The sequence below is a fragment of the Giraffa tippelskirchi genome, chromosome 3 (assembly GCF_054371585.1).
Source record: "Giraffa tippelskirchi isolate mGirTip1 chromosome 3, T2T-mGirTip1v1.2.pri, whole genome shotgun sequence".
Taxonomy (NCBI): domain Eukaryota; kingdom Metazoa; phylum Chordata; class Mammalia; order Artiodactyla; family Giraffidae; genus Giraffa; species Giraffa tippelskirchi.
In genome coordinates this window covers 67,116,272-67,130,284 of record NC_137277.1, presented here as the reverse complement: position 1 = coordinate 67,130,284, position 14,013 = coordinate 67,116,272, and positions in this window count along the sequence as shown.

The following is a 14,013-nucleotide window of genomic DNA, read 5'->3' as shown; positions in this document are numbered from 1 at the left end:
TCACAATAGCTGAAAGGATGAAACAACCTCAAGGTTGATCAACAGACAGATGAATAAACAAAATCTGATATACAGTGGAATATTATGCAGCTATAACAAAGAATGAAGCTATTTATACATGCTGTAACATGGATGAGCCTTGAAACCATGCCGAGTTAAAGAAGCCAGACACAAAAGGCCATTGGCAAGTCCATTTATATGAAATGTCCAGGACAGATAAAGCTGTGGGCATAGGAAGGAGATTAGTGTCAAGGGTTGTGGGGTGGGAGAGTGCCTGATAATGGGTATAGGGATTTCTTGGGGATGAGGAAGTGTTCTGGAACTAGATAGAGGTGGTGATGGTCTGACATTGTAAATGTACTGAATGCCACTGAATTGTAGGTTTTTAAAATGTGCACAAAGGAAACAATTCAAATTTATTTATTTATTTGCTTATTTATTTATGTGATATAAGTTTTGGCGCACAGCACCACAGTGCGACATCTGAATACACTACAGAGCCGTCACCACTGCAAGTTGAGTTACCATCCATCACCATACAGTTGATCTTCACCCGTTGTGCCCACACCAACCCCCTTCTCTGGTAAACACTAATCTCTTCTCTGTATCTCTGAGATTTGTTTTGCTTTATTTTGTTTGTTTTGTATTTTTGGATTCCAAGTCTGAGTTAAATAATACAGTATTTGTCTTTCTCTGTCTGACTTCTTTCACTTAGCACAGGGCCTTCAAAGTCTATCCATGCTGTCCCAAATGTCAGGATTTCATTCTTTTTTATGGTTGAGTAATATTATGTTATATAAATATATACCACATCTTTATCCTTTTATCCATCAATGGACACTTAGGTTGTTTCTACATCTTTGCTACTGTAAATATTGCTATAATAAACACAGGGATGCATGTATCTTTTCAAACTGGTGTTACTAGAAGTGAAATATCTGGATTCTATGGTAGTTCTATTTTTTTTTTTTTGAGCAATTTCCATACTGTTTTCCATAGTGGCTGTACCAGTTTACATTCTGACCAACATTATATGAGGGTTCCCTTTTCTCCACATCCTGACCAACATTTGTTGTTTCTTATCTTTTCAAGAATAGGCATCCTAACAAGTGTGAGGTGACAGCTCATTGTGGTTTGACTTGCATCTCCCCAATAATTAGTGATGTTGAACATCCTTTCAAATGCTTGTTGGAAAATGCCTTCCTTGGAAAAATATCTCTTCAGGTCCTTTGCCTGGTTTTTTTTTGGCTTGCAGGATTTCAGTTCTCCCAGCAGGGATCGAAACCGGGCCCTCAGTAGTGAAAGAACAGAGTCCTAAGCGCTGGAGCGCCTTGGAATTCTCTGATGATGATTTCTTTTGATGTGCAGAAACTTTTCAGTTTGATGTAGTCCATTTGTTTATTTCTGCTTGTTTCCCTTGCCTTTGGAGTCAGATCCACAAAAACACCACTAAGATTTATAACAGTAAGGCTGTTATTGCCTATGTTTTCTTCTAGTTTTATGGTTTCAGGTACTACATTCAAGTCCTTAGTCAATTTTCAGTTAATTTTTATGTTTTTATAATTTTTCTAGTTTCATTCTCTAGTATATGGCTTTCCAGTTTTCCCAAAACCATTACTGAAGAGATTACCCTTTCTCCATTTACTTGCCTAGTAAATTAATCATCCATACATGTCTGGGTTTATTTCTGGGCACTCAATTCTGTTCCACTCATAAATTGTACACTTAAAATGGATTGCATGACGACTTTTATATTTTGTTATGTGAATTTTGCTACAATAAAAAATTCTGATTTCTGGGCCCTACCTGAAACCACTGAAATCCAAGAAGTCTCTGGGAATGAGGTCCAGGCCTTAGGATTCAAATCTTCCCAAGTGATTCCAGTCTCCAGAGCTGAGTTTTTTGGGAGTATAGAGTCCAGGTAAAGCATCTAGATTTATCAGGGTCAATGCTTTGAAAGGTTCTGGAGCCAGATAACACAGCAATTAAAAGACCAATATTTGTAACAAATAAAGAGCTCCTACTAATAAAACACAAAAACCCAAATATATCCAAGTATGCAGGAGAGAAATCTTTAAAAAATAAAATAAGCAAATGAACAGAGGTTCAGCTTTACTAGTAGTCAGGAAATAAAAATGAAAGTAACAATGACTTGCTACTTTTCATTTGTCAGGTTGGCAATAATTAAAGAAAACAAAACATCCAGTACTTGCAAAGATGTGCGGAAAAAGGCACTCCTATGGGAAAGAATGGGGCTTCCCTGGTGGGTCAGTGGTAAAGAATCCGCCTGCCAATTCAGGAGATGGGGATTTAATCCCGGAGTTGAGAGGATCCCCTGGAGAAGGAAATGGCAACCCACTCCAGTATTCTTGTCTGGGAAATCCCACAGACAGAGGAGCCTGGGGGGCTATAGTCCACGGGTTTGCAAAGAGTCGGACATGTCTTAGCGACTAAACAACCACCACAACAACAATGGTAAAGAATCTACCTGCCATACAGGAGAGGCAGATTCAATTCCTGGGTTGGTAAGATCCTTTGAGGAGGAAACGGCAACACACTCCAGCATTCTTGCTGGGGAAATCCCATGGACAGAGAAGCCTGGCAGGCTACAGTCCATGGAGTTGCAGAGCTGGACATGATTCAGTGCCTGAACATGAGCACAAGCACGGTTGCATTTTTGGAAAGTTAATGTGACAATGCCTATTTGAAATTCCATGTCTGAGACTGCACCCTACAGAAATGTGTACTGAAGAATTGTTTATAGTGGCAACAAAAGATAAACCAGAAATAACCTGCCTGTCCTCAGAGACAGAAGTGCTAAAAAATCAGAATCTTATGTATCATGGGATCTTACGCAGCTATTTAAATAATTAGACATCCATCCATTCACCTGGGACAACCCCATGTTGTATGCACTTCTAAGTTAAAAAAAGGATCACATTTCAGAGAAAAAAATAAACCTTCTGAATGTGGCCTCTCTCTGTCTTTTCTCCTTTTCCCTCCCACATTTTACAGTGTTCTTCAGTCATATTTGTAATTCCTGGACTGGGCTAGGCTCTGCCACACTTCTGGGTCTTGCCCATGCTATTCCAGCCTGCTGCCTTGCTAATTCCTACTTATGGTTCCTGTTAAGAAGTTGTCTCAAGCCATTATTCTTCAATTAAAAATAAGCAAATTAAAAACAAGAAGGTGTTTCCCTTTCCAGGAAGCACTCCCTGATCTCCCCTTCCTCCCATGTGCCCCATAGTCCCCCAGGCTTCCCTCTGCTTTAGCCTGATTATGTTCTTGCTGCTCAAAAACATATGCCTTCTGGCCTGGGGCCTCCTATGGGGAGAAGGGTCATGCTTTGGTCACCCTTGAACACCTGGAGCCCAGCACCAGGCCTGGGGATGAGGCAGCAGTGTTGGCAGTCCAACAGGAATTGGGTTGAAGCAAGGTGGTGGTCAGAAACTTTCTTGTTTGTTTCCCCTAACTTAGTCTTGCTGCTGCTGCTACATCACCTCAGTTGTGTCCGACTCTGTGTGACCCCATAGATGGCAGCCCACCAGGCTCCCCCATCCCTGGGATTCTCCAGGCAAGAACACTGGAGTGGGTTGCCATTTCCTTCTCCAATGCACGCAAGTGAAAAGTGAAAGTGAAGTCGCTCAGTCGTGTCCGACCTGTAGCTACCCCATAGACTGCAGCCTACCAGGCTCCTCCGTCCATGGGATTTTCCAGGTAAGAGTACTGGAGTGGGGTGCCATTGCCTTCTCCGAACTTAGTCTTAGGAAATGTCAATCTATTTGAAAGGAACGCACCTAATGCTATGGGGCTTCCCAGGTGGCGCTGGTGGTAAAGAACCTGCCTGTCAATGCAGGAGACGTGAGAGATGTGGGTTTGATTTCTGGGTCGGGAAGATCCCCTGGAGGAGGGCATGGCAACCCACTCCAGTGTTCTTGCCTGGAGAATCCCATGGACCGAGGAGCCTGGTGGTTTACAGTCCATAGGGTTGCAAAGAGTCAGACACGACTGAAGTGGCTTAGCACGCACACTCCCACTGAATGTTATGATCTCTGTTACTGAAATATTTTGAATAACTGTTATGCATTTTCCAGCTCTTCCCCCACTCCCCACCCCCACCTCAGCTTTTTAAAGGTGGTCAGAACTTGACTGACGGCTTGTCTTGGTTTGCCTGGGGCTTTCCTAACTCTGGCACTGAAAGCTTCTGTCCCAGGCCCACCACTGCCGTTGGCTGTGTACAGTCTGAGTGACCTGTGGGGGCCTCTATCTTTCACCCTGGAGTCCAGTGTGCTGTGTGAAGTGTGGTGTCAGCTGGGAGGAGCTTTCTAGGGGAGAATGGTATTGGTATGTCCAGGTCTGGCCAGACTTCTGTCACTTTGAATGAGTGGTCTCAAATAACTTCTTAACTCCATGTGTCTCAGTTTCCTAATATACAATGTGGGCATAAAAATTCTAAATCAGGTTTAGAATTGTAGTGAATGTGCAGTGGGGACCAGGCACTGTGGTTTTAACCCTCAACAATCTGAGAGCTTGCTGTTAATAAGACTTCCATTTGACAGATGAGAAGACTGAGGTTCAGTGAAGCTAAGTGATCAATTCAGGTTTACAGCCACACAAACCATTACCCAGAAGCCCCAGTGGTGTCTGCTTCTACCTCTGCAGGCTGCAGGGGCTTGCTGAGTGAGCTGCATGTGTGGTTGCTCTCTCTGGGACCAGGGTCTCCTCAGGACAGTTGGGCCATCCTGCTAGGGAGCCCCAGCTAGTTCTCTGGCTCAGAGCAGTGGGAATAGCCAGCAAAGCCAGCAATCCTGCAGGGCACTACTGCTACTCTGCCTAGAGCTTCATCAGAGTTGGGAGAAATCAAGGGATCCTGCAAGGTGATCTGGGCAAGATTCACTCACCCAATCATTCCCGAGTGCATTAATCCAGCGGGCATGACTTGTCCATCTTTGCCACCTCTCAGGGAGATCTGAGAATCCCACCAGTGAACATGTTGGTGCTCAGAGGGAGGAAGGAGCACCTAGGACTGCCTGGGGCAGTCAGTGAAGATTTCCTGGAAGAGGTTGCATTTAAACTCTGCTTGGAAAGACTGACTAGGTTGCTGGATGGGTAAGACACAGGCAGTATGTCAGCAGAAAGGCCAGAACATGCAAAGTCAGAGCCGCTGGAACCATGGTGTGCATGCAGGAGGACAGGGCAGTTTGGAGGTTGTGCTGGAGTTCAGGGAAGTGTGGCAAGGAGTGGTGGGGAGAAGGCCACCCTGGCTGTCTGGCCTGCAGAAGGGGCTACAGTCATTGTTGAAGTCATTGTGGAGGCCATGAGCAATTTCTAGACAGTTCTGAAGAGCAGGTGGCAGCCAGTTTTGTTGGCTAGGGAGGTGCAATTAAGGATATTGGGGGACTGAAAAGGTCCAGATGTAGAGAGCAGAGCAGGGCAGGGGTCCAACCTCTGCCTTCCCTGGCCCTGAAACACTTCCCAGGTGGCTTCTATGCTGCTATGGGTCGGCCTAGGTCAGCCTGATCCTTGGCATGCCTTGGATGCCACAGATTGTTGCTGGAATGATGCTGTTAGATAAATGACTCATTTACTGACCTACCAAACCCAGTGGGGCTGGAAGGAAAGGAGGGCCCAAAGGGAGGGGGTCGGAGGAGTGGGGGAGGAGTAAGAGGAGTGAAAGGACTTGATTTAAATTTGGAAAGAAAGACCTTACCCACTACCCTCGCCAGAAGAAGCAAATGCCTCTCAGCCGGCCCTAACAGCTCCTCATCCTGCTGTTTTGCACAACATACAATATCTTTGCATAACAGACAGAATAATCTCATTTTCTCACTGGCTACAGATCTTAGCTTTCAATCAATTATCCCCCAATACATAAAAAAACCCATCTCTGTGTCACATCTCCGCCTGCTGGGTGCTTCGTTTTCCCTGTCAAGGAATTTGCAAATCAATTGCTTTAACAATACTTTCCACAAATTACCTTCAAATGCCTGTGATGTCACCCACAGTTAATGCGTTCCTGATAAATAATGCATCAGGAAGTGGTGAGGCATTATTTTCCTCCTATCCTTGAGGGAGGAAAAAGCCTGTTCTAGTGTGCAGAGGTCTGACTTCAGCCCTGGGGCTGGGGCGTGTGATTGGGTGCTGGGAGGCAGAGTGAGGGGTGGAGAAGGAGCCAGACAGGAGGCCAGCTGGCTGGCTCTGCTACCACGGTGCTGGCTCTGCTACCATGGTGCGGTCTGGCTCGGTCCATGCAAGACCCTGCACCTCCCTGCTCCTCAGCTTCTGTGCAGGGCCCCAGGATGGTTAGTCACAGTCTTTACAGGCCTAACGAAGGTCCAGGTAGCCCCACCCAGGAGCTTGTTTGAGGAGGTGCTGCAGCCCAACGGGCAGGGAGCGTGTTTTGGTTCTCAGCCCTTAAAAACCATGGAGAGGCACTGAATGGCAGAAGGCTTTCCTGAGCTGGCCAAGTTCAGTCTAAGCAAACCTGTGGGTCTGCATCCCTAAACTTACCATCCTGTGTGCAGGGCAGCTCTGGAGAGACCTCTGTGCTCCAAATGAGACTGCTGACCCTGAATGCAGGGCCTGGGGGTGCCCAGAGGAGCTGTGGCCTTGGGGGAGAGCTCTGAGTCCTGGGGGCTCAGGCGGCTCCTGAGCTGGCCTTGGTCGGAGGTGGGATGGCTAGAAGGTCTGGGCCTCTGGCTGGGATTTATGTAGTTCTGTTAGACAAAACACTGGCTGAAACCTCCCGACCTGGCCAGGAACCATAGCAACCATTTGCATGGGTTATTTTAGGACAGGAAGTCCTGGCAAGGAAACTGGAACAAACAAGCTACCACCAAACGGAAGTATTTGGGAAAGGTTAAAAAGAGACGCCACTTGTCCTACCAACCCCCCAGGATCCTCCTCGCGGGAATCCATCTTGGCTGAGTGATGTGTGCACCACCAGGAATGACCCTAAGTCAGAATGATTGGCCAGAGACAACCTGGAAACTAACCCATCACCATAAAACCCAAGGCTGAGCCACGTGGCAGAGCAGTCCTTCTGGTTTCCCTTACTCTCCTACTCTCAGCCCGGGGGGCCCCTTCCCAATAAAGTCTCTTGCTTTGTCAGCACATTTGTCTCCTTGGACAATTCATTTCTGAGTGTTAGATAAGAGCCCACTCTCAGGGGGCCCCCATTCCTGCAACAATTCTTTTATCAAATGCTGTGTGCAGTGTGTGTGCACACACACATGTGAATGCGTGTATTTATGTGTGTGCTTGCACACGCAATCACTCCATGAGTGAAACAGGGTGGGTGGGCAGGGCACTCTGGACTGAGGCCTCCACAGTGGTGGCCACAGGACCCTGGAAAGGCCATTCTTTGGGGCTAGAGAATTTGCTTGTAGGAATAAAGCTATTTCCCCCCCTGTTACTAGAACCAGTGCTGTCATAGCTATAAGTGTATTTGGCAATTTAAAATTGTAGTTCCTAGAGAATCAAAATACACTGTAGTACAGCTTACAACAATACCCACCAACCAAAGGTGTGCCAGGAGCCTGAGCTCTCTGGCATGTCAAGGAAAGTCCTGGTCCTAGCACCCCTTGTGTCACCCCAATGTGTGTAACTGGGGCTCCATCTCTGCTGTGCTTTATCAGAGCCTTGGAAGGAATGTACCCTGAGTCTCTTAATGAATCCATTGCTACATGTCTAATTCACAGTGTGGGAGCAAACCCCATGGGAGAAAAGCCTGCATGTTAGCAGGGCTGCCAAGGCCCAGGGTAGAAGGGCCTGACTGCCCAGGGAAGTTGGAGAGGCTTCTGGAAGGAGAGAACTTTGAGTTGAATGTGAAGGGTGAGTAGGGTGCATGGAAGCTCCTGAGGCTAGGAGAGGGACTGAGAGAGAGCTGGCATTTGGGGATGTGTTCCCTGGAGCAGGCTGACAAGCAGTGGGAGGTGTACAGGTTCTCTGTGACTAGCTGGGGTCCATGTCTCCTGGAGAGTGACTTTCCTGGGAGTCTTGAATCTGTAACTCCAAGCAGTCTTTGGATGGGCTGAGAAGAGCAGCTATGTGGGTGGGGAAGTATGGGAGGTGCTGGCTACTACTGCAAGCCCAGAGGCTGGTGACACATGGGGACAATAAGAACCTGGCCTGACACACTTTATCCCTAAGAAAAGTGGCCCCCAGATACAGGGATGCCAAGCCACTTTGGTTTTGTACATTGCATTAACATAAGACAGAAGTGGGTTTTGTGAAATTCTGGGAAATGCTATTGTGGGTGAAGAGGAGTCTTTGAATGAACTGGTCCTTCTTGTGAGCTCCTCTGGCTGAACTCTGGCTTGTGAAGGATGCCTGGAACCAGGGCACTGGCTGACTCATGGTGACCCGACCCCTTTGGGCTCTCACAGCAAGATCCTCTGAGGACCAATGCTATGGGGTTCCTGGTGCATTTGGGATCATTTGTGGTCACAGTGTCCTGGTGTTCAGGCCTTCACCCAGAGGCACCTGAGCTGACATTTCTTAACCAGAGTATAAAGTGGAAAATGAAGAAGAAACAGAACCGTATGGAGTCAAAGTGAGTTAGAATTCTGTTTCTGATTTTAGGCCCCACAAAACCTGCACCCCACCTTGGAGGATTTGGGGTCACCTGGGGCACGTACGGGGAGAAGGTCTGATGTGTGTCCTCCTCCTCCTTCCTGTGTCCCTCTGTCCATGGATTCTCCAGGCAAGAGTACTGGAGTATGTTGCCATTTCCTTCTCCAGGGGCTCTTCCTGACCCAGGGATCAAACCCAGGCCTCCTGCATTACAGGCAGGCTCTTTACCATCTGAGCCACCAGGGCCTGACTCCTCCTCCTTCCTAAACTTCCTAAACTCCCTCTGAAGGGGATGGCCAAGATGACCAACGCTGGGGTGGGGTGGGGGCTCACCATGAGCTCAAAGGTAAAATCCTGGGGAGGTGCTGATGGATCTCAGGTGGCCCACAAGAAGAGGAAGAGCTGCTGGAGATACACAGAGTGGTAACACTTTCCGCTCAACAGGACTACAGGAATTAGAACATCGGATTACACTAAATTTTGGTTAAGGTGTAGGGAAGCGGGCCCCTCATATTCTGTTGGTGCAGAGTGGTCTTAGTGTGTATCATAGAATCTGGTGGGCCCACACCTGATCTCTCTCACATGGGTCCCCAGGGAACTTCGCCCCAGGGAAGTGGGTAAGTGACCTGCAACAGAGTAGACTGAGAACCAGGGGTTGAGAGCAACGTGAGTGCAGGAGTGAAATGTGTGATCCAGTTCCATTTATGTAAAGCAAAATGCAAACAAAGTACAGACTACAGGATGCCTCCACATTCTAGGAAGTCTGTCCACTTATGGGAGAAGGTATCCTCACTGGGGAGAAGGATGGAGGGTGGGGTTGGGGATAAAGAGGGAAAAATAAAGACAAAAATCAGAACAATGTGTGAGCCTGGGTTCCCCAGGAAGGACTGAGTACCAGTGCTTTATTAGGGAGGTTGGATGAGAGGAATGGATGGAGCCTGGGCAGAGGTCACCCCCATGTGAGGCCGCAATTCCTGGTCTATGGCAACATCTCATCTTTAAGCCTGGATGAGGTGGGAGAAACCAGGGCCTCCAGGAGTGTGCAGGCAGGCTGCAAGCTGTGGAGTTGCAGGCTGGTTGTGTGTGAGCCCAGTCTCAAGGAGATGGAGGTGGAGGATCAAAAGGACGGGGGCCAAGAGGGTCTGAGAAGGTGTCCTGGAGGTGGCCACATGGACTGCTCGTGAAGGGGTGCCACGGGCTTTGGCTGGGAGAGGGGAGCCCAAGTCTCCCTGTCAGAGAATGTGTGAGTGTACACATCTTAGATTGAGACAGACCAAGTGAATTCTTGAGCAAATTACATAACTGCTTAACCTCTCTGGGATTTCCATGCTGGTTGGATGCAGACAGTGAGGGGGTTATTTCGTGAGAGTTTTGTGACTCTAGGGGGTCCACTGTGGACACCTCATCACTAGGGGTGGACAGGGCTGCTCCATCCACCTGAACCCAGGACCATCGCATTTTCCAGCACCCCTTCTGAGGAGTCTCTCTCTTGCATGATAACACAGCCTTAATATCCTGCAAGAAAGTGCCCCTCCTCAAGGAGAAAACTCACACTGAGCAGTTGCTCCTTCCTAACCGAGCTCACCATGTGTTTCTGCTCATCTACTCAGGTTGCTGTGTTTTGACACCTGATTACACCCAGCTTCACACTCAGAGCTTTCTCTGCACTAAGCACTAATTATTTTGTGTGTCCTGAAATAGAGACAACAAAATGCCACTTACTGTGTTAATTGGGATTTGTTTTACCCCCCAGAAACTTATTCTGCATATAGGATTTATTCCATTTTTGCTCATTAACTCAGCCATCTACTCGGCTGACATTTATCATGGGCTGGTGATAGAAGCAAGGTCCGATGCTGTAAAGAGCAACATTGCATATGAACCTGGAATGTTAGGTCCATGAATCAAGGCAAATTGGAAGTGGGCAAACAGGAGATGGCAAGGGTGAACGTGGACACTCTAGGAAGCAGTGAACTAAGATGGCCTGGAATGGGTGAATTTAATTCAGATGACCATTATGTCTACTACTGTGGGCAGGAATCCCTTAGAAGAAATGGAGTAGCCATCATAGTCAACAAAAGAGTCCGAAATGCAGTACTTGGATGCAATCTCAAAAATGACAGAATGATCTCTGTTCATTTCCAAGGGAAGCCGTTCAATATCATGGTAATCCAAGTCTATGCCCCAACCAGTTAATGCTGAAGAAGCTGAAGTTGAACGGTTCTATGAAGACCTACAAGACTTTTTAGAACTAACACCCAAAAAAGATGTCCTTTTCATTATAGGGGACTGGAATGCAAAAGTAGGAAGTCAGGAAACATCTGAAGTAACAGACAAATTTGGCCTTGGAGTACAGAATGAAGCAGGTCAAAGGCTAATGAGTTTTGCGAAGAGAATGCACTGGTCATTGCAAACACCCTTTTCCAACAACACAACAGAAGACTCTACACATGGACATCACTGATTGATTACATTCTTTGCAGCCAAAGATGGAGAAGCTCTATACAGTCAGCAAAAACAAGACTGGGAGTGGACTGTGGCTCAGATCATGAACTCCTTGTTGCCAAATTCAGACTTGAATTTAAGAAAATAGGAAAATCCACTAGACCATTCAGGTATGACCTAAATCAAATCCCTATGATTATACAGTGGAAGTGACAAATAGATTTCAGGGACTAGAGCTGATAGACAGAGTGTCTGATGAACTCTGGACAGAGATTCGTGACATTGTATAGGAGACAGGGATTAAGACCATCTGCATGGAAAAGAAATGCAAAAAAGTAGCATGGCTGTCTGAGGAGGCCTTACAAATAGCTGTGAAAAGAAGAGATGCAAAAAGCAAAGAGAAAAGGAAAGATATTCCCATCTGAATGCAGAATTCCAAAGAATAGCAAGGGGAGATAAGAAAGCCTTCCTCAGCGATCAATGCAAAGAAATAGAAAAAAAACAACAGAATGGGAAAGACTAGAGGTCACTTCAAGAAAATTAGAGATACCAAGGGAACTTTTCATGCAAAGATGGGCTCGATCAAGGACAGAAATGATATGGACCTAACAGAAGCAGAAGACATTAAGAAGAGGTGGCAAGACTACACAGAAGAACTGTACAAAAAAAGATTTTCACGACCCAGATAATCACGATGATGTGATCACTCACCTAGAGCCAGACATCCTGGAATGTGAAGGCAAGTGGGCCTTAGAAAGCATCACTACGAACAAAGCTGGTGGAGGTGATGGAATTCCAGTTGAGCTATTTCAAATCCTGAATGATGATGCTGTGAAAGTGTTGCACTCAATATGTCAGCAAATTTGGAAAACTCAGCAGTGGCCACAGGACTGGAAAAGGTCAGTTTTCATTCCAATCCCAAAGAAAGGCAATGCCAAAGAATGTTCAAACTACCGCACAATTGCACTCATCTCACACGCTAGTAAAGTGATGCTCAAAATCCTCCAATCCAGGCTTCAGCAATACGTGAACCGTGAACTTCCAGATGTTCAAGCTGGTTTTGGAAAAGATAGAGGAACCAGAGATCAAATTGCCAACATCCGTTGGGTCATCGAAAAAGCAAGAGAGTTCCACAAATACATCCATTTCTGCTTTATTGACTATGCCAAAGCCTTTGACTGTGTGGATCACAATAAACTGTGGAAAATTCTGAAAGAGAAGGGAATACCAGACCATCTGACCTGTCTCTTGAGAAACCTGTATGCAGGTCAGGAAGCAACAGTTAGAACTGGACATGGAACAACAGACTGGTTCCAAATAGGAAAAGGAGTACATCAAGGCTGTGTATTGTCACCCTGCTTATTTAACTTCTATGCAGAGTACATCATGAGAAATGCTGGGCTGGAGGAAGCACAGGCTGGAATTAAGATTGCTGGGAGAAATATCAATAACAGATATGTTGATGACACCACCCTATGGCAGAAAGTGAAGAACTAAAGAGCCTGTTGATGATAGTGAAAGAGGAGAGTGAAAAAGTTGGCTTAAAGTTCAACGTTCAGAAAACTAAGATCATGGCATCTGGTCCCATCACTTCAAGGGAAATAGATGGGGAAACAGTGGAAACAGTGTCAGACTTTATTTTTTTGGACTCCAAAATCACTGCAGGTGGTGCTTGCAGCCATGAAATTAAAAGACCCTTACTCCTTGGAAGGAAAGTTGTGACCAACCTAGATAGCATATTAAAAAGCAGAGACATTACTTTGCCAACAAAGGTCCGTCTAGTCAAGGCTATGGATTTTCTAGTATTCATGTATGGATGTGAGAGTTGGACAGTGAAGAAAGCTGAGCGCCAAAGAATTGATGCTTTTGAACTGTGGTGTTGGAGAAGACTCTTGAGAGTCCCTTGGACTGCAAGGAGATCCAACCAGTCCATCCTAAATGAGATCAGTCCTGGGTGTTCATTGGAAGGACTGATGTTGAAGCTGAAACTCCAATACTTTGGCCACCTCATGCGAAGAGTTGACTCATTGGAAAAGACCCTGATGCTGGGAAGGATTGGGGGTGGGAGGAGAAGGGGATGGCAGAGGATGAGATGGTTGGATGGCATCACTGACTCGATGGACATGAGTTTGGGTAAACTCTGCGAGTTGGTGATGGACAGGGAGGCTTGGCATGCTGCGATTCATGGAGTCGCAAAGAGTCGGACACGACTGAGTGACTGAACTGAACTGCCATGCACCAGGCACACTGCAGGCACTTTGGTTGGAGAGGTGAGAGCCTGACTCTGTCCCCAGTGCCACAGACTGTGTAGGGGAGATAGGTCGTTCACATTCCATGATGCCATTGGAGAGGCTGAGAGGAAGACCCCAGAGGGCTCCCAGAAGCCAGCTGCCCTCTGGTTATGAAGCATGAATGAAACTTCTCAAGGTGTCAAGTGGGGGTCTATATTGTTGTGTGTCCTGATAAATCGCCCATATTCAGGTGAAGGGTCCCTGGGGATATCCAGTCTTTTTAAGGTTCTTTTTCCATATAGGTCATTACAGAATATTGAGTAGAGTTCCTTGTGCTATACAGTAGGCTCTTATCTATTTCATCTATCTATCTATTTTAAATCTGTTTTATATTTTACCTATACATTAAGTGAAAGTGAAGTCGCTCAGTCGTGTCCGATTCTTTGCAACCCCACGGACTGTAGCTTACCAGGGTCCTCCATCCATGGGATTTTCCAGGCAAGAGTACTGGAGTGGGTTGCCATTTCCTTCTTCAGGAGATATTCCCGACCCAAGGATTGAACCCAGGTCTCCTGCATTGTAGGCAGATACTTTACCATCTGAGCCACCAGGGAAGTCCATGTATATGCATACCCCTGTCTATACATTAGGTAGGTCTTTATTTTATATACAGAAGTAAGTAAATGTCATTCCCAATCTCCCAATTTATCCCTCTTCCCACCTCTTTCCACTTTGGTAACCATAAGTTTGTTTCCTACATCTG